The sequence below is a fragment of the Notolabrus celidotus genome, chromosome 2, assembly GCF_009762535.1.
Source record: "Notolabrus celidotus isolate fNotCel1 chromosome 2, fNotCel1.pri, whole genome shotgun sequence".
Classification (NCBI taxonomy): domain Eukaryota; kingdom Metazoa; phylum Chordata; class Actinopteri; order Labriformes; family Labridae; genus Notolabrus; species Notolabrus celidotus.
The window spans coordinates 13,193,047-13,219,152 of record NC_048273.1 but is presented as its reverse complement, the minus strand read 5'-3'; positions in this window follow the sequence as shown (position 1 = coordinate 13,219,152).

Sequence of the window (26,106 nt, the reverse complement as noted above, 5' to 3'; positions counted from 1 at the left end):
GTATTCATTTGTGGTCCAACCTGTGTGTTCTTAAAGGGGACACCCTCTGTTGAAGGGTCGGTAACTAAAAATAAGGGTATTGTTAACATTCTTTGGGGGAAAGTCCCAAGGTGGCGTTGTTGGTCTTTTACTTTTCCAACCCCAGAAGTCCCTCACCAGTCCTAACTTGGTTACAATAAGTTTAAGAAAGAAAGAAAAAATGGAGTATAGAAACTATGTACACATAGTGTAAAGATAAACATTTGTGACCTCAATGACATCATTGAGTGTCCTCATCACCATGCAGAATAACAACAAGGGACAGAGTAGAGCGATGGGATGGATAACAAACTTGTCACGTTTTATTACAGGAGATGGTGTTCCTTTTTTATGACAGCCCTCCCTGCGGTTACATTCAGGCCCCCGCAGCCGTCATCCAATGATCTCATTGGTGACTCTCACACACAGGCACAAACACACACCTGCTTAGTTATGACCTCAACGCGCTCCCTGAACAGACATTTCTAAGAATCATGCATAGCTTAAGCAGAAACCTGGTGTGCATGGGTGCCCACACATAAATACAAACACATACACACATGTATCATCATTGCATATGCAGCGCCTGTCACAGGGAAACAGGACAGATAGTGCAGGTGTAGGAGGTGAAGGCCAGACATGTGAAGTATAGTAAGCAGCAGTGAGAGTCACAGTGAGAGTGAAATAGCTAAAAACAGAGTTCACTCGCGCGGCAAGCCTGTATGAGAACTACCAAACCCCACCACAGGGACTTACTAACTAGGTCACCCAGTACCTTTGGGTGTCTCGGTGAGCGCTGCACTTTTTAAAGAGAGGCCAGCTTCTCTCCATTAGCGTCGAATAGAGAGGAGTGTGGGATCTATCATGTCCACCTTAATCTCCACCAGGGGAATGCTCATTATGCCCTATCTACCACCATGATCATTTTTTTTTTAGCATTTCCATTTCCCTAGGTAAACACTTATTTTCACCTCAGGCTGCTCTTTTGTGCAGTGTGTGCATCACTAAAATGAGGTCGACGTCTCCCTATTGATTCCTTTCAGAGGAGTACTTCTTTGTAAAATTCATTAGATGGTTTCTCCCTAAGTGTGTTTAGCTGAGCTAACCTGTAGTGAAAATATTAATCCATCAATCACACATAAGAATACCTACATGTGCAACAATGTGACACGGGTTGTATGTGTTCAGATATTTCCTTATATAACATTACATACTGTGCATTGTGATTCATCGTTAGGACTGAAACTAATTAAACTGATATGAACAAACTGAATTATTGTTCAAATCCCAGAACAGAACGTCCTGCTATTATCTACTTGGGCATCGTTAAAATCAATACGAGAATCTCTTAATTATCATTGTAACATATTAAAATTCCTCTTGATCACCACAGAGTTTCGCTGTTACAATATCTGACCATAAGTGAGGAGCATGTGTGAGGAACAGCTTACTGCATGCAGGGCCTGTCTGTCATTGTATGGTCCTTGTTCTGAGCAGCAGTGAAATGGATTGGATGTGTGGACATAGGTTGGCTGTTCTCAACCTGACACTTTATTGAGCCAATGATACCTTCATTGTCTGAAAATGGAATGTTTGATGTGTTTTTCTTTAAAAGAGGGTAAAAATGACCTTTCGGGAGATACCAGAAATGCTCCTTTTTCCAGATGGAGAGGTTATTTAATGTTGATGTTTGATTGACAGCTTGCTGTGGTTTGACCAGAGGGAACACAGGACGCAGTTTACAATATGCAAGAACCAGTCACCAACAGATGATTTGCTCAGAAGGTCTTTCTTCCACAGCAAGTTTGCATTGGGTTCCATCATCGCCATGGTTTTGCTTCATTTACCATACAGGCCCTGCGCCACAGAGCCGTTTCTGAAGCGGCGTGCAACTCAAAGCAGCTAGACTTGGAAGATCAGAAATTCCCATGAGAACTTCACATGGGACCACATGGGAATACTGAAATAACACAATTACAACAGTGCATACAGGGAACAATGTACTATGAACAGGTTATTGTGCCTTTTTGAAGTTGAGGTATCGTCCATTTGGACATTATTTTGATTCTTGTGCAACAACCATGTACCCTACATTAATTTAAGGTTTTATTTTTTCTTCGTGTTTAAGTGCATGTTTAACGTTTTTTATTGTGTTCTACTTTGTTGTGCTGTTGCCTACAGACGAAATCCAGTTGTGGTCAACATGTCTCACAGACTTGTAGCTGTTTTTTTTTATAGTTTTTAACAATATAGGCCCCATCAATCATCATAACTTATATTTTTATCTACCAGTGTAAGATCTAATGAAATGTTGGAGATCTATATGTGGTGTTTTATTTTGAAATTGACTAGATGCTCTATGTCTTTTCATTTTCTGACTTTCTGCCTGAGTTAATCTGCTCTGTTCAGCTTGATGCATACTTGGTGCAGGCTCTGTTGACAATAGACTTTGTGCGCATATCTTTAGCGGGAACACTTCTGGCACACGCCTGAACCACATTGCACACGCTTCCTGTGGAATCTGGGGTAAAATGTAAGGTGCAGAGTGCCATCTGACCAGACGGAGTAAACTTTTAAGGATATGTTAAGATGTTAGTAAGTGTGCTAAGTAGTCCCTTACTCTACAAACTCTACCTCATTTTTCTGGGTTTAACTTGGAAAGATGTCTGTTTAAAGTTTGGGCTTGTCCCTGTCTTCTCCTAGATGGTGATTTTACTTATGGCACCTGTTGCTCTGCTCTTACTTGCCTTTGCTGTAAAATCTTTGAAAGCAAAACTTACAGTTTGTGGAACCTGTTTAGGGATCTGAAACTGTTGCAGAGGAAGAAGGCACATAAATATACATGCATGTGAACAACTTGCAACTGTTCCAACTTTTGCTCCAAACTAAACCAATTATTGAGGCCTCATAAAAAAAATCGCACAAAAACAATATAATAGTCTCTCTCTCAAGTAATAAGTTAGTCATCTCCATCCTTGAGTCAACTGCAGTCAGTGCTTGAGTTTGTATCTAAGTCTGAGTAGTGTCCACGTCAAATACAAGTCCTGAAAATCATTTTTTTTTTTACTTGATACAGTGATGTGCTTTTTTTTAAATTCATGTATGTTTTATGTTTTGGGGGTTTTGATATTTTCTTCAGCACAAGCTCATGGGTTCACATACTAATGCACTCAACCACAGGCCTCTCACCTTTTTAGTTGCGAGGCCTGTGGTTGAATTTAGAACCTAATGGTAATGATTTCCTGATACTGGCTGCACGAAACACACAGCAAAAAGTGAATGGGGAGTACCTGCAATTACATCTGTGTGGTTGAAAGTGCAGTAGTATTAGTGAATTGATCTGTGTGCTTGAACTGTTCTTTTTATTTTCTTAAGATATCAATGATTTATTTTCAGTGCTTTAACTAGAAAAAAGTGGAGGTAATCCCCATTTACTTGTTTATGTGTCATTTGTATCATGCAGCCAGTATCAGGAAATCATTACCACTAGGTTCTACATATCTGCAGTTACAAAAAGATACCAGAAGCTGATGCTGTTTTTCACAACATACATTTGTTGAAAACACCACTTAAGTATGTCACATAAAGAACCTCTGCATCTCTGCATCAATATACTTCGATCCAAAATGTTTGTACCCTTTGAGGCTGGGCCAACCTCACTTTCCACTTGTCTTTAACTCAGATTTTCCTCATTTATCCAACAGTTGTGAGTTTGCGTTAGATTGATTATACTCAACGGCAACAACAGACATGTGAGTGTGCCACAGGGAATGTGTTTTATGTACTATTATGAGTCCCAGAGAAACAGTAACGGCCAAATTCCACCCGATCCGTGTCCGGTCCGTCTCCGATCTGTCACAGCACCAGAGCTGATAGGTTTCTTTTCTGGTCAATGTGTTGACTCCCACTGGATCTGCTCCGTTGCGTTATGGCTGCGTCTCTGATCCGGCATGCCGGAGCCCTTCGGATCAGACACGCAAAGCTTCTGTTTTTGCTTGATGCCTGAGCACGACGCATCAATCTCAACAGAGCAGATGGAGCAGGACAGGAAGTCAGGCACCACAACAAAATGAAAATATCTGGTTAATTTTCAGAATAAACCACTCTGTGTTATCTCCAGATGCTAACTACGACAACAAACCGTCAACCAGCCATGACACATCAGGTCAGAGGTTTTCAGAGGACGATAAAGACAAAGCTGAGGAGAGGAGTCGGATAATCTTTGATTCAGTAATTACGGCGGGAAAACCTCGGTCTCATGACTCCAGCTGTCTGGCGGCCTGCTCTGTGCTGCATTCTGAAAACTCAACCGGTGGGTGTTGATGGATGAGAGAGCATGTAGCGGGACCGCAGCAGATCGTGGAGGCCTGGACATGGATGGTGGAAGTCCCGGGTAATACTGAGAGGATAGACAAAGTTACTAGCAGTTGATAAGAAGTTCTGGTATGCCAAAAAGGCCTGATGCTTAAAAGGGGTTAAGTAGTTAAGTACTGCGTTCTGGAGTGTACTGGCCCACTTAAAGCACTTTTTGATTAGGTAAGAATATGCAGCAGTTTTCATACCGAGAAAAGTTATTTTAAGCAGGAGCATGTAATAGTTTTCTCCTTTTTAATTATTTCATAAAACCACTTCAACCTTTGTGGCAGTTTTCAGTTTAGTACCATGCTAAAAGAAAATTACTTAAGGGTCCTCTATGTTTCTAAAGCAATGCCTATTTTAAGTTCAAGCCCTCAAAGCTGGTCTATAGCAGGTAATTTACTACTGCAATTATTAAAAACATGAGCTACAGTACATCATGCTCTTTTCATTAACTATAGATTATAGTGACGAGATAAATTATTCTATAGCCTTAAAATTAAATAACAGCTTCAGGGCTATACATGATGTAATTTGGACGTGTTTAAACATGTCTGAAGTTGCTTTGTTTTGTGTGTGAAATGAATTATAAAAGAGAGAAGGACATAACCTCTTATGTGTACAATAAAATGCACACATTTCTTTACTTTCTCACACTGCGTGTGCACATCTGTTGTGCTTGGGTTCATGGCTGTGACAGACAGAAGTGCTTAAAGTTCCTGGCTCAGAGACACTATAATCAAACCAACACCCACAGCCCACACAGAGCAGAGGGGCCAGCAGCCCACACACGCACACACGTGATTTCACACATATTCACAGTGAAACTCATACCAACTCTTTCTCCTTCTTTCATGCAGGAACACCTACTATTTCGCATAGCTTCAAGCGTTTGCTTACCTGCAGCTTTAATTGTACTTCCTGTGTTGTTATTGTACGAAACTCCAGACACCCACTGCCGCTCTGCTGCCTACCTTGTTCATAATCCCTTTTAACTCCTTTAAGACAACATAAAGCCCATTTTTCCTGTATGACTATGCCTATGAGTCAACTCATTACATCCCCTTTTGTTGTTTGTTTCATACTGCAGCACAGTGTACCCAACATCCAGCCACACACGCTGTATGGTCAGCTCCATATGGGCGGTCAAGCAAGGATGTGAATGAGATCCAAGCATTTCTGTATGATTATTACTGGATGACTCATTCGACACGGCATCCCGTCATGCACACACTCTCACAAACACACAACACAGACACACACTCACACATAGGTGTACAAGCGCAGAACACGTACATCATTAAACACATAAAAGGAATATATGTATGTATTCATTCCCCACACCCACACACATTTCAGTCCTCATACACTTCTTGCCAGATGTCAAATCCTTTTTGTGCATTCAATATGTAGGCTGCGGCTGCTGATGTTCGTATGCGACGCGTCTACACTTGGACTCCTTGCCATTGACATTCAGTCCATTCAGAGGCTGAGATCGGGCGCCGGAGCTTCATCACAAGAGTGTCTCCTTTCACAGAGCCTACTCGGATTTAACGGTTTTCTGTCATTTCGGCTGCTCGGGAGCCTGTACAGTAATTCCATATGTGTCAGCAAAGAAGGAATTCAGTGTGGGTGATTGTAAAACATAATTGCTTGAACATAAAACCTCAACTTCTTGAATGTGAGTAGTGTGTTACTGGATGATCTGCAGTGTGACATGCCCCTCCCTTCTTGCCTGCACGTCAATTAGACTTAGTTAGGCAAGAGAGGCATCTGGTTTGATCATTTCAGTTTCTCCACAGGAGCCTGTACAGACAATTATTTTTCTAACTAAAAGGTCTTGTAGGTGGTGTAGTAGATGAAAAAATCATTAAAAACATTGTCACTGCTCTACAGTATTATCTACAGACTTCAGCAAATTCCCCTGAGGAAAGTAAACATGCTTATATTAACATGTATGGTCCTGCATGTTTAATAAAAGCGTACATGCACTGGTGTAACACAAACCGATCTATAGGTGAGGGCCATTTCAAGTATTTTGCCCTGTTGTGTATGTGTTGAAGCCTTTTTTTGCCTCTCACCCGCTGCACTTTGTCACTAACAGCTCCTCCGGTTACAACCTGGCCCCTCTGTGGGGGCCTCTGGGGGCCCCTCTGGTTAAATTAGTTTCAGCAGCACCAGGAACCGGAGTTGCAGGCCTCTAACCTCTCTTTGGATTATGGATCTCTAACCCCACTCTCTGTCAAGGCCCCCAAAGGCCTTTGAAGTTGCTCATGGCTTTTCCTTCCTCACGTCAGCCGACTCTGAATGGATGATCTAAACTCGCCTGCCCTTCACTGACCCTTCCCTGTACCCTCACCCCCTTTATTCTTCTATCTCACTCCTCCTCCGCTGCCTCCTCTGTTGCTTCATCTCTGCCTGCAGGATGAGGTCCCCTTTCCTCCCTCGTCTTCCTCCCACTCCCACTCCCACCCACTCTTTACTTTGGTCCTCATCCCTTCCTCCCTTAGTCACTCTCACCCCAACTATGCGCCCCTGAAAATTTCCCAGATGTAACTCCTAAAAAATTCTACACATTTTAGGGGGGATGGGTCTCTAGAGGCAGGACTTGACATCAAAAGCATGCTGCGAAAGCCACAGTGTAATCTTCATAACATGATGGCGGACAAGCAATAGAGCTAAGATGAATTTTCAGCATTTATATCAACATGAACATGAACAGAATTTCACTGTTCTCATCTCCTACTTTAACTATAATATCTTCTGTCTTTCTACTGTTCTTGTGGTGCTCTTCCAGGTTTTGCATGACTAAACGTCATCATCCCTGCCTGCTCACTCATGGTGAATTTTCCCAAATATTTCATGCTATTTTCTCAAGTTGGCCCACCCAAACTTCACATGAAAAATGTACCAGGGGTCTGGCAAGAAGAAGTCTGGGTAAAATTGGGGAGAGAATTCTGACCTTTTCCATTCCCACATGACGCCCACCCCAACATTTCAATAAGTTTTCAGGAGTTTTGTTCATAAATGAATACAGCTTTTGTCTCCTCCTCCCCATCTTCATCCTTTCCTCTTTCTTCCTCTCCTCTAGCATTTTCACATCCTCCACTTTACTCCTCAAAATCTGTTTCCTCTCCCACTCTTTTTCTCAACTTCTCACACCATCTTGTGTTTCCTTCTTCTCTTCTTCACCTAATTTTCTCTTAACCCACTCTCTTCTCCTCTGTCCCTTTTTCCTCCTCCCCCTCTTCCTTCCTTTCCCTTCCTTCCCCCCTTCCCTTCTTCTTTTGGACTTTATCCCCAGGGCTTTTTGCGTGCCTCACGCATTCCTTTGCGCTGACTGACTGTGTTTACATTGACATCCTCGATTCTGTGTGTGGACCTCAGCGGTGCTACAATCCGACAGCACAGAAGCTCGCACAGACGCACAACGAAACAAGTTCATCTACTATCTTCTTTTTCTCTCTCTTGAGAAAGCAAAAGTAAGAATACATTGGAAAATTTATAAGTAGAAAGTAATGCATCATTATAAACACCACGCAACACAGATGTGTCATGGTTTATATCTTTACATTGTAGGACCCCCTTGACTTTTCCCTGCTAATTACACTTGCACATGCTCTCTAAAGGTGGACATTTTTCATCGACATGCTCGGGATGGCAGGATAGTTGGAAGTTCAAATGGAACTCAAACACATTAGAGTACATTATGCCAGCAGAGGTTACGGAGGAAAGTCAAGAGCTGCCTAACTGTAATAGCGCCCTTAATCATATACCACCTGATCCTGCAGAGAGCAAGCAGGGGAGGAGGAGGCACGGCCCAGATTCATTGAAAAATAAATGCAGCCAAGTGGATCTTTTTATAGCTCCCAGCAGCCAGAGGACAATATGTAGCCATGTGAGCACTATGTTTATTTTATTAAACAGAGTCAGAGAGAGAGTACAAGGTAGCGTGGGCGGGAGATGGGGGGGGGGGTAGGAATGAGACAAAGGACAGCGACAGAGCTACAGAGAGGGACAGAACCTGGTGATCTATCATAAGGTCATCTTTTTCCACCGTGTACACGTCACCTGTGCGTTCCCTACCAAAAGGACACTCAGCGCATTCAAATGTCACTGTCTGCGGCATGTATTGTGTAATGCCACACACACACACACACAAAGCCTCACACTCTTCTGTGTCGTGTAAATACACTATACAGAAGTGTGATAGCAGATACCTTGTGAGCCCTACCCATCTCATTCCAGGTTATGCTTGTTTAAGACATTCCCACCCAATCCTCCTCTTCTCAGCCCGTCCATAATAAGATGTTATTTCTCCTCAATGACGTATTTGTAATGTCTGTGCAATATTCTTGTATTCACCTGCCAATCCAGCTTAATACGTCTTATAATTTGCTGAAATAATGCTCCATTGTGGACAGGCCTTGGTTACAAAATGGGATGACACAGTACCAGATGGCTTTATCACTAATCTGGTATTGTTTTTAAAGCTCATACAGACAACATTCATGATTTAGCGTGGCTGGACTAAACCCAGTGTTTATGGGTTACACACAGGCGTGACCAATCCAGGGCTCCTCCTCAGTCTACGCTGTTGCATCTCCTCTTACTGATTGATCCAGTGTATGTGTATGTGCTGACACGTACGTCATGCCAGGTCATAGTAGCTAATTGCCAGGTGGCTTATTTGGTGTGGCAGAGTGATGAAAAAAACGTTTGTTCAGTGAATCATTCTGTCTTCTACCCGCACTCACGCCTTCACTTCCAGTAAGGATCCATAGCAGCACGCCCGCCCGCCTCTTCCCAAAGCTTCTATGAAAACCGTCATCCCATGCCAACTGTTCTGGGAGAGCCCAACAAAGAGTTAACACCTCAGATGGAGAGACACATGTAGGTGGAGGGGGAGGGGAGTGGGAGGAGAAGGAGGAGGATGGTGTGAAGGAGAAAAAGGAGTGGCTGCCGGCGCTAGCGCTTAAAGGTGGTGAGCTCAGGGTTGTGGAATCAGGAACTGCTCTTTGCTCTTTAACTCTGCTACACCCCTGCACTACCGCCACCGCAACACCCACACCTGCACCCATGCTCTTTATCCGCATGACCTCTGCTCCACTCTGGACTAGCTGGAATTCCGACTTAAGCTGGCATCCACCCCCTCTGTATTTCTCACCCCAACTTCTCATGCAAAATAAGGAGAAATAAAGTGGAGGCAGCTTATAGAATAAATTAAAAAAAACTCTCTATCAGAGAATTTTCCTTCTGAGCTGTCTTGGTCTACTTAAGCAGAAGTGCCACTGTCTAACTGACTAAAAATATCTTCCAAAGCAGCAGAGGGAAAGTCTATTTCCACATGAGGCTCTATTAAAACCCACAGATTCAGCAGTGCGGACCTCGGTCTGATTCCAGCGAGGATCATTCCTGCCTCCGGAGCTGGAGTTTATTCTGACTGAGAGCGGGAAGAATATTCACACACACTCGCTCCCAGCTGAAACCGATTCCAGTAAAGGCAATTTGTGTAAATATGTGTCCAGGGAAAATGGCTTCAGAGTGGGCGCGCTGATATTAAAAAATATGATGTTTTTTTTTCTCCTGGAATGAAGAGATGCTATGGCTCTTGCATGAATACATAATTAAATTGTTCTGATTTGTCTGAGTCATACAGGACTCATCCTCGGGAAAGAATGATGATAGCTTTTTCATCTGTCTCCTCTCTTTAGCACCTAAACCTTCTACATAATCCAGGTCAATTCAAATGTTTCTCTGAGTTCAGACAATCCAGACATGGCTAATATGAAGTCTTTCTCATGTATTCGTCACCATCTATCTTTAAATGTAACAGACCATACAGACAGTGTCTGTCTTCTATTACTCATCAAACATACTGTAATAATAAAGGCTGTGTGTATTTTGAATGTGAAACATTTTGTATTTGTGAAGGAGGTGAGTGTTTCTGATGAAGGTGAAGATTAAAAAGGTGTGTTTGATGCAGTAGCCTCTTAAACAAGCAAACCTTTTCCTTTGAAACAAGTTCAAGTTTGTTTGTCATGGCTTGGTCAACATAAAGGAGTGGACGTGGCTTTAGAGGAGAGAAAGGAACAGGGCGGGAGCTTGCACATCTGTCATCCATTTGGGGTGAGAGAAGAAAGAATGGCTCTCTGCTTACCTGTGCAGCGTCAGCTTAGGAGGGGCGGCGAGGACATTTATCAAGGAGCCGGGAAGTAAATAGTGAGGAAACAAACCGCCATCTGTCTGGGCCCATTGATTTTCACATGAAAAGCAAATACATCCATTCTGTTTGCGCTGCCTCCCAGCCCTGTCTGCCTGGAGTCGAAGTTTACCTTTCGACATCATGTTCCTCTGATAATCCTTATATATGACCAGACCTCTAGTCTGATGACTCCATTTTGTGGGGCGTAACAGGCTGAAAAGAGGTGAAAACATTTAGTGCTGGAGTCATGGTTTCATACTATCTGCTTAGTGCTGATGAGGAGATTGCACGTCTACTGGTTAAACAATAAAGACAGATTGCGGCATGATATCTGCTGACTTGAACACAGACCAAGAACTCTACCCAGCCTCACATGATCCTTGTTGCATTCTTGGACCTGCTTGACTTCAACAGCCACTATCTGTTATCAGTATTACATTATTACTACAAAATCTAGAGACTAATTTAATCTGATAAACACTCTTAGAACATGAATGAGATCTTTTGTGTCTAGGCTGTCTGTGCAAATGTTTGATTGGATCATGTTAGAGTAATTTAATCTACTAGTAGCTCAGTTGTTAATTGTTAAAACTGTGTGTTGCTGCTATTCTTAGCCAGGTCTCTATTGTATAAGAAATCTCAGGTCTCAATACGAGTAACTTTGTTGGAAACAGTTTAAATAGATAAAATATATTAACTTCAATAAAGTTGCTTTTGCTCTTTCAAGGCAGTTTTCCTTATAGTGTTTCAGGCTTTACTACAACAAGTCGCGATCATACTTTTTTTCACACTGCTTTTTGTTTCTGTATACTGTCCGTCTGTCTGTCTGTCTGTTGATTTATGTCTTGTTGGCTCACCTATCTCACTTTGTTGGCCCAAATATTTCATTGTGGGTAAATGTTGGGCGTTACCCAAGTGTCTTTCTCATAGGTATTCCTAAAAATTTCAAGACATTTCAGAAGCTTTATCCCGAAATTTTTGCCTGTGTAGACATGTCACGCAATAATATTTGGAAATACCGACCTTGTTTCGACAAGAATGGTCCAATCAAAAACAGAAATGTCATTATTTAGTGTTTAAAAGAAAATCTGTGTTCATATGTAAATGTGAAAATGATCTGCATGCTCGCGATCTGCATAAACAACTAATAAGGTGGTAGTATGCATGCCAGGCCAGTAGTTGGAGGTATAACCATGTAATGAAACACCACTGTTGAGCACCATGTGAGCCAGGAGCACAAACAAACATGAAAGTGAATGCAGTGTATCTACACTTTGCTAAAGAAGCGTATATAAACTCAGTAGAGTCAGAAGCACAAACTACGCTCAGTAGGCCAACTTTGTTTTCATAATCCCACTCATGCATGTCTATTTCAGTGGATCCTTGCATTGCTAGTTTACACCATAGACTGTATAGTACATATCCCTAGTCAATTCAATTAAATTTGCTTTATCGGCATGAACAAAGACATGTTGTTGCCAAAGCACATACGATTTATACACATACATTACATATATATTCATTACACATTATATTCATTTCATATATATTCATTACATATTATATATATTACATAATTTATATACATTTAAACAATGGTGTCACACATACAGCATATCTCAATGTCCTCACTTGATGCAGTATACTCATAAAACCTTCACCTAAAATCAAATATTATGGGATGGTGCATCTGTGTGACTTCACCCATTTGTTTCTGTAGCAGATTTTTGAAGCCTATCGTCAGCTATTGCCATATTGGAAATGCTGAGTCAACCTAACTTTGGCCGATCTACTATGAGGCAAAGAGGTGGATTTGAGGTAGGCTTTTAGCCTCCCTCTTAGGTCACAGAGTGACCGCCTGTCAGTCAAGTCAGCCATGCCCTAAATTAGGCAAAACTCTAAGTTTAATATCTTCAAAAATAATGAGCTCCAAAATAATTCACCCCATGTACAGTGTGTGCAGGTAGAGAAATTAACTATACAAGCCCAAACTGTTTTTTTTCTACCAGGCTGTATGTGTATATGTTTATTTTTGCAGTAAAGACTGACTTTTTGAATGAGTGTGTATGTGGTTTCCTGTGTTTCTATAGCTGGCCTCAAGTGGACTCTCAATGAACTGCAGTTTTTAGCACTTCTGCTTTGGCTGTTATTTTAAGACCTAAGGTTGCCACTTTGTTTACATGGCAATAGAAGGGGTGGTGCTTTCAAAAGAATTCTACTCTGGAAAAGTTTGCAGTGACAGCCTCCCAAAACGCTGATTCTGTGTATAGCAACAATAGCTTGAGTTTACTGTTTATTGAAAACGTTTTTATATAAACAGCCCCTTGCTTGCTCATAGCATTAAGTCTTCCCTGTTGGACAAGGAGGGTAGTGGGAGGATAAGTCCCATGTGGCACGACATCAGAAGCACGCTGTGGTAGCCACAGTGTGTGTTTACATCATGATGGTGGACGACAACACAGTTAAACGCTCTAAAAACAGATTTTTTTTGCATTTAATTCATCTTATGAATGCGTTCAGGATCAGATCCTGTGTTTTTGCAGTGCCTTTGAAAAACCAACATCGTCTATCTTGTCTATCTTATCCTGTGCAGGCCTCAGATGTCCGTTCACATATGCCACATGTCACAAAGGTTTGTGTAGAGGGATAGATAGTAGAAGAAAAGATACAAAGACCAAGATGTTGAGATTGATCCTGAGGAGGAGAGAGGGAGCTTTCATGTCTTGTGTCACCACCACCTGCCTCCTCTTATGAAATCTCTTCATGTTCCACCCACTGAGTATTCAATCCTCCATCCTACTCCTGAACAGACACTAATTCATCCACTGAACCTTAATCCCTAATGCAAAGACCCGATAAACTCCTTTCTCTACCACCATGTAAATGTTTATCATTAAATGAAGGGTATTCACAGAATTATCACTGTGGGGCGTAATGACTTTGTATGAGCTCTGACTCAGGTTTGTGGGTAGATAACCTAACAAAGAGTACCTAGATGCTCTCCGTGTGTATTATCCTCCCTATTTGGCTTTGATCGTTTTGGCATTTTGCTGCAGACACTCTAGATATACAGCTGATGCAACCAAAATGTCATCCCTCTTTTTGCACAACCACTGGAGAGAGGGCCTTTTCATTTAGTGGGAGAATTTGAAACAGCTCTAACCTTTCATCAACAATGCCGCCACTTTACGCTGTGGAATTTCTAATTCAATGAGAGGCGTACTGAGGCACCTGCTTTCATCAGCACTCAGGTCCTCTGAGAAAGTCTGCAGAAAAAGAGAAAAACAGAGATGGAGGGAGGCATTAGCAACTTGTTGACAAGACTCTGGTGGCAAAAACAAAGTGAAACAAGCACCTGAGGGCTTGTGATGTCATGTGGCACAAACAGGTTTTCACTGTTGGGACAATAGAAACACATATCAGATACTGCACTCACAGAAAAGAACACACGCAGACAATATGTTAAATGGATGTTATGACAGACTGTTGTCAGGCTACATCTTTCTTAGATAATCATATACAGTATGTTTATGACTTTTCACGTGTGTGTGCATGCACCAATTTGTGTGCACGTGACTGAAGGCCAATGTTTTGCACTTTGGAAATGGAAAACCCTCAAGCAGACCGCCCCTCTTTATAGGCCTTCACTGCAGGATGTGTCATAGCAAGTTTTGCCATAGCATTCCTGTCCCTGTCCCCACATTATCTAATTACGCCAAGTACAGTCAGTCAGTTTTAGTCTTACCATGAGGGTCTTTTGTTATCACTGTGTTCTAAACTTTCTAGTTTGCTCTCATCTTTTCTTTTTTTTTTTGGCACCCCGTCCCTCCTCTCTCTTCTCCTCATATCCCCCCATCTCTGCCTCTCTCAGAGCCCTCTCCCCCTCTCCACATTCCTCAGTGAGTGGGTGGAAAGTTCAATGGGGATGTGGGATCCCAGAAGGGCAGGGGCGGGATGGGGGGGGGGGTTGCCTCATACCAGAGCACAGTATGTGTGCAAACCAGGGGCTTCTTTATCAGATCAGCCAATCCGATCTGTCCGCAGACATGGTGACTGCTTGGCAATTTGGATTCCCTAGAACAGTTAAAATAGCATCAACATGTGTCCTAAGTCGTCATATTTAAAAGACTTATTCCCAAATATTTCAGATGCAACTTTGCATACTCAAGGAATCTGTTCCTTGTTACTCGGACACAGCTGAAATAGTGGACTCCCTGAATTGTTGTGGTTTCTGTTCACTGCTGATCCCCACTTCCACACAGGGACAGACACTTGACACACTTAATGAGAGAAGGACCTCTGCTGGATGTGCCTTGGTACTACAACCCACTTCGTTATCTCTAAGGGGGAATGCTGTTGACACTATACCCTGAGTTTGACATTGGGTTATAGTTCTCTTAGATTGCATTAACCATGAACTGTGATATCAGACAGTCATTGTGAGAGATGATAGAGCGGCAGACAGCTCATCATTTTAATAGAGATCTGTTATCTGCTGTTGCTTTGTCTTTGAAACATTGGCAGATTGCTTCACTCATAACACTCGGCAAGTGTTAAAAAAGGGTAGGGCATAGTGGGTAGGCCACTTCCAGTAACTTGCATAACCTCCCTATAGTGACAAACCCATCACTATTTTGCAAGTGGCATTCCTCACCCCTTTGTCACCGTGTTTACCTTTGCTTCTGCCTTATCTCTGTTGCACTGCAAGCACACAAACAGGTTTTAGAAGCAGCTCTGGTCCGTGGGCTGTGAGTGTAGGAGACACACAGGAAGTGGTGGGCGACCAGCAAACTGTATTTCCCCTTCCTGTCTATGTCCTCCCTCCCTCCCTGCCTGCCTGCCTGCCCTTTGGCTATTAATGTAACTCTGAGCTACCCACCACACACCCACATGGCCACTGAGAGCTGGTGTGCACAAGAAATCACAGACATAGATACACACATACATGAACAAACATGCACACAGCAGATTCCGAGTGATATCAGAATAAATAATTAGTTGCTAAACAAGCAGGCAGTGCATTAAGTTGCACAAAGAGCTGCACAAAGTGTTCAGTACAGTACGTGTCCTCATATCAGTCTATTAGCTCATTCCTCTCCCTCCTACCTTGCTGGCTCATAAACAACAGACAGCAGGGAGCAATTAAATAGGTGTCCATCACTCAATCACGACGTCTATCATGGCCAATGAGGAGGTGATGTACAGTGCGCAGGCACAGTAGGAAAATACCAGCAGCGTGATAACAAGGATCCCCTGTTCTTTGTAGCTGCACCTGTCCTCGCATGCACGCACTCGCAACAGGCACGTGTACATATAAGACACACGTACGCACGCACTCACTTTACAGATGTACCATTATAACTCACTGTGAAGGAAAATCTCTCCTCCTCCCCTCAAGTAGGCCTGATTTCTCTCAAAGTGGACTCAAAAGTGGGCTGACAAATTTAGCACTTCAGCTGGGCACTTTCAATCTTTCCATTTCTTCCTCTCTTTTTTTTCTTTCTCTTTGTTCAATTTACCACTTACACACGTGACACAGCCTACACACATACACACACATACACGCAACAGTGGTCCATGTTCCATCACAGTCCTTATCTCCTCCCCCCCTTTCGGTCATCCAGCTCATCTGTGAGAACAGAGAGAACACACACTGGCATGAATCACACTGAATCATGCAGCCCGAATAGCACCCAAGGAGAGGTGTTGCATTTAACCAGGACACGTACTATTTATAATGGCCTGGGCGTGTACGTTCTCATTATAGGCCACGGAGGATGCTGACAATGGACGGGCAGATGAGGGGGTAGTGACTACTTTTAAATGTCACCAGAAATGTACTGTCTTATCTGGAGACAATATTTACAGCAGGGATGGGGTGCACTGGAATGGAAGAAACAAAATCTACAAATAAAATACACCATCAATCATTTTTTATCAATACATAGGATTATATGTGTTAGATTCAATCACTTCTCTGGTTTCACCTCTTTGGAGTTAAATCAGCTTATTTGCTAAGGATTAACCAAACAGATTGACACACTTGATATAGATTGTTTAAAAGCACATATAAAAGTATTATTTGTTTTTTGCATTTTCCTTAAAAGGACAGAAAAAGTTCCATCATTAAAAACATGACAACACAGTGTCTCTCCCATGCAGACCTTGTCTTAATAAGCTTGTTAAAGTCTAATTAGTGTAACAAGTAGCTGGAAAACAAATAAACATAATTATCATATCAAATACATTAGCTGCTTGGGGGATGATAGACTAATTTGACAAACACTTTGTTCTTGTGTTTTCTTCTTGGCTTATGTTCTCTCACCACATGCCAATCATGCTCAATTCATGCATCGCATCAGGACAGAGTTGGGAAGTGCAGGCTCATCAATCTTGGGCAAGATAACGTTTAAATTACACTCTGTCTGATTCTGGAAACAACAATGCATGGAGCTCAACCCCCAAAACTGGGAGTGCAGAGGCCACATCTCGGGCCAAACAGCTTTAAGAAGCAATGAAAGATCAGCTCTAGTGGATTGATTACATATTGATTGAGGATAGCCAGACCCCTGATCTGAGAACATCCACATTAAAAACAAACAAAGGCCACTTTATGATGGAAGAGCATGCAACACTGGAACACCACGTCCATGATAGTTGCCATGTTTTTCTTCTGTTCCTGCAAAAGAGGGAGAGCCGTGGAAAGGAGGGGCGATTTCATTATCAGCCAACATGTATGCTCATGCCGCACGGCTTCACCCAACCAACCGTTGTCATGGCAGCAACTTGTCATGTCATCTACATCTCACCTTGAATGAATGGAGACCTGCGGGACAGGCGCCCTCCCGTGGGTGCAAGCATGGGGGGCGTTAGTGGAAGTGCGTCAGCCCTCCAAGCAGCTGGGGACACACCCACGGCAACCTGCATTACTGCTCATTGTTTGCGTGAGTGTGTTAGTGCTTGTGTGTCTGCTTTCCTCGGAGATGACAAGCAAAGCTGGCCTCCTCAGGACCACGTTGTCACCACAGGGACGACAACAACAGCAACAAGAGCAGCAGCAGGAGCAGTCGGCCAGCTGCTTCTCCATGTGAGGACTGCACTTTACCTGGCAGCCTGCCAAAGACATAACTGTTTGTCCCTTATATCAAAGAGCAGTTTCATTGTGCAGTGAGTTAAATGTAATCACTAACAGGGTATTATCATTGAATGTAAATTAATACACACAAAGCCTCTGTGCTCCATCCATTGTAAGATGCGAAGCCAAATACTGCATCATTGGGTGCTGACATATTGCTCTGATACAGGCATGTATGGATGCAAACTTGCTGGTAGAGCCGTCACACCCCTCTTGTAACCAAAACACGTATTAAACGTACAGATAAAACATTAAAGTCCCTTCAGGTTGGTACACTCCATGGTAGAACTGATTCTTGTGGTGATTTGAAGCAGACACACGTGACTATAGAAATTTGAATGACTCTTTTGTAAGACGTTTCCTCTCACTGTCCCTCCAGTATGATGCTTATCAGGTAAAGCACGCTGCAGGAGCCTGCTTATTATCAGAGCTGTCAATCTGTCATCTTTTTAACATCAAATAACTGATTATAACTGAACTGAATCAGCATGACAATAACTAACTGCATTAACAGGGTAAAATAAAAAAAGTAGTTGAAGTGTGTTTTCATTTTATAGTTTGACCCATGTTCCATCTATTAACATGGAGGAGGTGGCTTCAAGTCTTGAACACTTGTCCATTTAACATACAGTCTGAGTTTTATAAAAGACTCAGCTTTCCTCTTCTGGCACTCTGTGATGTAACCAAAATGTATGCCTTCATTGAAAGACTCACACAAAAATGTAAATGTCACTACCTGCCTGCTGAAGAGTTGTTGTGTTGTGGCTGTATAGATATGCAATGACATCTATCATGCCTCTAGTTTTATTTTGATACAGTTCAATTCAATTCAGTTCAGCTCAAACTTCATTACAGACTCAAGGTCCAAATAAAAAGAGATGATGCATAAAGAAATTAGTCAACAAAAACAGTAAAAACCTCAAAAGCATATAAGAGAAATAAACACAGATATTTCACAAATATCATCTTTACTTGAGTTTGAAATGTTAGAGTTAACTTTTTTTCTGTACTGAGATGTAGTAGCAATAAGTACTAAGTCTAGCAGAGGGGTAGCCATACACAAAGAGTACAGTCCCCTGTATTGGCCCTGGTCACCCAAGTCATCTTCCACCTATATCTGTCCCTTAAAAATGGTGAAGATGTTATTTGGTGCCACTGACCAGATGATGAGAATGTCATATTTGCTTTCCTGAATTGAGTTGTTCCTAACATGCTTAACAATTAGCATGGATGTTTTTAAAGTAAACTCAAGACTTAGCTTTTCATTCTGGCTTTTAACTTGGAGTAATTTCTTTTACTGTAAGACATCAACTGCATTATTACCGTTATGACCATTCTTTTAGCATCATTTTTTTTATTGTATTCAGTTATTATATCTGATTTTATTTTATTGATTTTATAGAAATTATTTTATTTAATTTTTAAAAATTTCATATCACTTTCCCCGATCTTCTTTTATCCTTGCATCATTTTACTTGTTGCTGTTCACTTTCCATCTCTCTGTTGTTGTTTTCTGTAAAGCACTTTGGGCTGCATGCTTGAATGTATGAATGGTGCTATATAGATACAAATGAGTTGAGAGTTGATTTGAGTATGTCATATTATCTTTGCACTCTTATTGATATCTTCAGTCCCCTTTAGTACTTCTCTCCATCCTCCCTCCCTCTCTCTAAATAACAGTCAGACTTCCTTCCCTGCATGTCTTCCTGAAGACGCCCATGTCTCTTGAGTGTTTGTAGAGTAAATGCAAAATAGCATGGGTGTGGGTGTGGGTGTGGGTGTATGTGTGCACATGAGTGTGTGTGTCTAATACAAGTTTTAAGTGTGTTGAGGGGGTGATGAGGGGAGAGGAGGATAGGCACGGCTGGTTTCCATGACAACAACTTTTTATTTGTGCTTCCTCAATGGCGTTGGTGGAGGAGACAGGGATGGTTGGATGGACGAATGGATGGACGGATTGATGAACAGTAGTAGGATAGTTAGTTAGATAGATAGATAAATAGATAGATAGATAGATAGATAGATAGATAGATAGATAGATAGATAGATAGATAGATAGATAGATAGATAGATAGATAGATAGATAGATAGATAGATAGATAGAGACAGATGGATGGACAGACAGACAGACAGACAGAGACAGTGAGTCTGGCAGAGTTATTAGGAGGAGACAGGCTGGTGGGCTGGGGTGCAGCGGGCAGGCGGGGGTGGAAGAAGGCAGCAGAGTCGCATGCCTGCTTGCTTGCTTTGTCTAGAACAGAATGTCCTCTTTGTATACACCCTCCATTCATTGATGACAATTAACCAACAACTTGCTTGCAGTCATCCACAAACCCCTTATGAAAACAGAGAGAACTGTGTCAGTACTATCAAAAAAGAATCAAGCTAGCCTCTGAAAAGAAAACTGAAACAGTAACGAGTTTTTTTATCTCAATATTTACCATGGCGTTCTTTTTAACTTGCTTTTTGTCAATGAATCTGTTCCCAACCTCAGTACACAAACATGAAAAACAAATCATGACACACACGCTGCAAGTAATCTTGTTCCAAACCTTAAAGACCTGAACCTCTTGCTGCACTTTTCAAAGTTTGATGCTGAGACCACATGAATCTGACACCCACCTGAAGTGGTGGAGTCAGGTGACCTAAAAAGAAAACAACCCCCATGCATCTGCAACTTCAAATAAAGCAACCAGTGGTGCACACATACAAGTTTGCATACACAAATAAACACTCAGGGTTGAGTCAAATTGTGCAGAAGTGCAAAATGAATCATGCTTGAGCATTCAAAGGCTTGATACTTTGATGAGGCCTTTTTCAGCACAGACATGCACAACAGTTTCTCTTTTTAAAAATATATCTTGGTTACATACAGGTTGAAGCTCGTGTGAGGACCTTTAAGGTTATGTCGAATTTGGCAGACTTTGTGGGTGAGGAAATACGATTTACCTCTTTGCTGATCTTTTCCTGGACATGTTTATTTACAAAAATCTATCCTTTCTTCGTTTTAAATGTCAAACACATAACTCACAATGAATCTTTGGCATGGAGAAATTAAAAAAAATGTTTTGGATGCTGCTAATCTCCTCATCTGACACCAAGTCAACGCCGGGGGTGACAGGGATATGAAATAACATTATAGAAATAATCCATCTTGGTTGATTTTGGTCATATAGAGGCATCAGTACAAATTTCAGTCTGTTTCTTAAATACATAGACAATACTAACTAGGACCTTGAATAAAAATGACAAAAGTTAGATGCACACTCACCAGAGAACAGCAACAGTTTTAGTCTTATGAAACTTCTGTTTACCCTTGATGGAGCAAAATAAATTGTACGCCCACCTTGGGAATTGTCATGCATTGGCCTAAAGATCACAGACACAGTCACAATTCATCATCAGAATACATGGATTATCCTGAGATAACACTGTAATCTGCAGATAAAATCTCCAAAAGCAAACACACAGAGATGCACAAAGCATACAGTGGTATTCATTCTGTATCCCTCTGTTGCTCACAGCTCTATTCTATTCCCTCAACAACAATTTGGCCAACATACACGTGCACACATACGCACACACACATGCACACACAAACACTGTTAGACTGTCTATCTGTGTGGGGAATGACTCACCTCCTCCACCTGGAGTAGAGCCAAGCCTTTCTCGCCTCCTCCCCCTTCATCTGTGTGAGCCCTTCACTTCACTCACTCCAGCTCCACTATGGAAGCATTTCAATCATTCAAATTAGCTGTAATCACAGCCAAAGGCATAGAGTGGGAATGGCAGCACGTCACTCTGCATACTCGAGAACACTTAATACATTGATTTTATATTGAGCATGCTGTGTTTCAAAAAAAAAAAAAGGAAAGGAGCTGGGGAGGAAATAAATAAGCTATCCAGGCCAAGCCATCTCTGCCATGCATGTTTCCAAGACAAAGGATGGAAGCAGGGATGAGAGGCCGGCTTTGTAATGAGCAGCGCTAAGACTCCTTTCAAATCTTCAGACCTGACATGTGAGAAGCAGTGTGCATCAGTGGCACCAGCTGCAGCCTTCACATAATGACACAAATTATTGGCTCGTTAATGGGCGGCTTAGCCTTGAGTGTTCAGGCTGCAACACCATTCTGGAGAACAGGGGCACACAGGATCAATCTCGGCCTCCTTGGACGAGCTGTAAAACACGGGATGCATCCAAAGGACATCCTATCCACATCGCAGTGTCTCTCACTCGCTCTCTCTTTCCCTATCTCTCTCTCTAACTCTAATCCATACTAGTCCTTGGAGACTCATATTAGGAGACTCCTACGCACACCCCTCCCACACCTTCTCTCTCCCCCACACACCACCCTCAGAACCACTATCTGTCCACCTCCACAGTCGGCCTGTGGACAAACCCAGAATAACAATGTGCTCTTGCCTCTTAAAGGCACACCAGCCTTTGCATCATTTTCTTTCACTTCAAGACTGTGTTCCTACATTTATGTGATCCTCACTGTACTGATGTTTAGAAGAATGAATAAAAACAGCTACTCAGAGATTACTCATGTGGATATAATTGTTATCTGTTGGCATTCAAATGTGCACTGAAATAGGTTACCACAACCACATTGATAGCTGGGATAAATAAAGAAAGCATAGCATTCGACCACTTAGGAATCAATTATCCAAGCCTCTGTGGTGCTGAGGTTCCAGAATAGCAATCAACATCAAACACAGAGTCAAGTGCAGGACACAGCACTTGTAGGCAGCAGTCAATGAACCTCTCAGGAGGAGGTACTGGTCCAGACTTCTACTTCCACCAGGAAGCCTCAAATAGGTTTGCTTACAGTGCCCCCTTCTGTCATAACAATATAGATTGCAGAAATGACATTGCAAAAATAGAGATAAGAAAACACTCACATATTTTTGGAATCTACAGAAGAAACAGTCTCTTGCACTTTATTGTTATTTGGTAACTCATTGTGGAAATAGTTGACTGGCTGGCTTTTTCTGCAGTTTGGTTGAATTGCTCAATGGGAAAATCTGACATGTTCAATTTAAAGTCTCCAACAGAATAATGATTGCAACCCTGTTTTCATTTCATAAACATACTCTTTATCATACATTTTCCCTCTAGCTATCTCTACAGGGCTATTTGTAAGTTCTCACCTGACTTAAGTAAACAGTGACGCTTGATAGGCCCGAATCTACCTCAATGGAAAACTGTGGTGTTGAACAGGAAGTCATGAGGTGCACTTGTGTGTAGGAGGTGCTGAGGTAGAAAGAGGGTAGTTCAGAAGTTAGAGTGCTTACTGCAGCAGTATCGCCTTCTATTTTTAACCTGACTGTGGTCTTAACTTTCTAATCTCAATTGCCTACACAAAGCGCATTTGGTTCAGACACAGTCAGGATCATATTTCAAAACAGGTCATTGCAAGTGTATCTGATTGTATTTCTGATCAGTGGCTGTGACTGTACTTAACAATAAATCATCTGTCTCCTCATTAATCTTGCCCTGCAATAACTTTACTCTCTGAAACTCTCAGTTTTAAACTTGGTTAGTGATCAGTATAACTCTAAATCTTTGTTTGCATTCACACTTTCACTGCTCTGGTAATTGATATAATTGTCTCTACTGCACCTGTCATAAATGTGTAAAAGAATCCCTCAGCCCTAAAGTTAGCCAGACTTCTCTATGCAGCATATTGAATACAACATCATATATGGTCCTGTCAAGAACCAGCACTGCCATCTAGTTGACAAAAGTAGAATAGCATCAAGTTCTGTGCTGTACTCATACCGAATACACACTCAACATTTTCCATTGCTTTGAAGATACACATCTGCAATTGCCATTTTGTCAACTTTCTCACGATCACATCAAACTCATCTTCTGCTGTTACAGACAGCTTATCATAGTATATGACATCAAACAGAATAATACAGATACATACTCTGTACTTCACTTTATACTATTGTCTACATTGCACCTGATACAAAGTATTATAGTTTTTCTTTTACCTCAATACATCACAAAGTATCACTCTGTAACCCTTTATCCCATAACTTTACCTTTAACTTGTCATTAGCAGCATACCATGTCCCAACCGTCTATATAGTTATCTTTTGTATAGCTATGAGGCATTCATATCATAGACTGTATAAATAATGGACGTAGTATCCGTGATGTCAACCATCTGTTCCTGAGCGCTGTTTTGAACCCAATCGATGGTGGCATCCATATTGGAAATGCTGAACTCAACCAGGCATAGTGTGATGTAAAGGGGCGGAGTTTGAGCCTCCTAACTAACAGCAATGTGTTCCCGCCCGTCAGTCATGTCCTTATTTGGGCAAAAACTCATAATCTTAATATCTTCTGAACTGTCGCGTTTGAAAAAATTCATTCCCATACAGTGTGTGCTGATAGAGAAATTAGCTACGTAGAGCCAAGCTGTTTTTTGAACCAGGCTGTAAACATGTTTATTAATGTTGCAAAGATCGTCTTTTTTGAATTGGTGTCTGGTTTCCGGTGTTTCTGCAGCCAGCCTCAAGCGGATTCTCGAAGAATTGCAGTTTATAACACTCCCGCATGGGCTACAGCATACCATGTCCCAACTGTCCTATATAGTTATCTTTTGTATAGCTATGAGTCTATTCATATCCATGCTCATTATTGTGTTTTTATTTGTTCCTGTACAGCTGAGTACTCCTGCTGAAGATCAATAAAGTATGATCATAGTTTAACATTACTTTATTGATCTAGCTTAGTTTAGCATAACTAAGCTAAAATGATCTTAACTTCATTTAGCGTATCTCAGCTTAACGTTATTTCACTTAGCATAACTTTGCTTGGTTTAGCTCAACTTTACTTTACTTTAATTATCTCAGTTTAGCATAATTAAGCTAAGCTTATCTCAACTTAATTTAGTGTAACTTAACTTAATTAAGCTTAACTTTAATTTACTTTGCCAAGCATAATTTAGCCAAGCTTAACTTGATACAATGTATCAAAAAAGAACATTAAAACCATTATAGCAACTATTCAGAGCTGGACCAGCACAGTGCTGGAAGCACAGCCTTGACAGAGACCTGCACGCCACTGTGACAGCTACCCCCTTGTGCCATTACAGGAATTGAAATGACAACAGAAATTGTCAGTCTTTATACTAATGGACTTGTTTGCTCATATGGGTCATGAAGAGTCATCACTGTTAATTTCAGTCGGTTTCATAACCAGTAAAAAACTCCACACAGGAAGTTCAAGTACCTCTGCTAGAAAGGAACACTTTGAGTAAACTAGAAGTTTTGCTGCTAGCAAAGGTATTAGCAATAAAATAAGCAACTTTAACAGAACTTAAAAATGATGGATAATGTTGAAGAGGTCAGTGCAGGGACAGTACATGACAGCAGTATTAACAAGTTTTCCCTCTTAAAAATAAATTATGCTTATTGACAACATAATGTATGCACAAGAATGCAGGAGCTGTCAAAAGTACCATCTTTCAATAAACTCTGTTTTCTCTGGCTTCCGTGTTTCTTTTGAAAGAGATCCACTACAGAGCCAACTACCTGCTTCATCACAGCTTAGGTAAGCATCACTGTGATGTAACTAAAGTAGGTTGTTATGCACTGTTAATATCCAGCTATGCTGATGTTTGAAAAGTTCTCATCATGCCTTCTAGCATCTGTTTCTGGAAACTTCAAAAGCACTTTGCCTCATTCATCAGTGTGGCAAATGTTCAACATCCTCTTAAATCCATCCATTTCCCCATTAGACAATGAAGTAGCTGTAAGACTTTGTAGTGCTCACTTTCACTTTGCGGGATTAAAAATAACTTTTAACAAAGTCAGAAGTATGACGGTATGTTCTTCAGTTAAAACTTGAAAGTGGAGAGAGAGTAAAAGATTAGATACAGCTCTGTAATGAAACAATTTTGCCCCAAGTGCTTTTTTTCTCTTTTGTGTGTGTATGTGTGTGTAAAAAAGGGAGGCACAATAAAATGCCAGCTGATTCAATCAGAAAATTTAATATTATTTTCAACATGTCAGCAAAAAGAAAAAAATAGTGTAATCTAACCCAATCAAGGACTTAAGTACCTCAGTTTACCCCTGGCTCCAGTTCATGTGCCTCACTTTTTGTCCTAATCAAAAAAATAATAATTTCCAAGACTTATAGATATATAAAGCAGAAAGCAGAAGATGGCATTGATAAGTGCTCATCCCATTGTGTAAGTCGGGGTTCCCGAAATCCACAGAGAACCACCTTTGTTTTGAAGTGGTTAAATGTTACTCACAGGGCCAATCCAAAAACCTGCATATTTCTTTGTCATTTTAAAAAGGATAGAAGCAGCAGGATGTAAAATGTAGCAAAACTTTGTGCATATATATTTTTTTAAAAACTGATAAA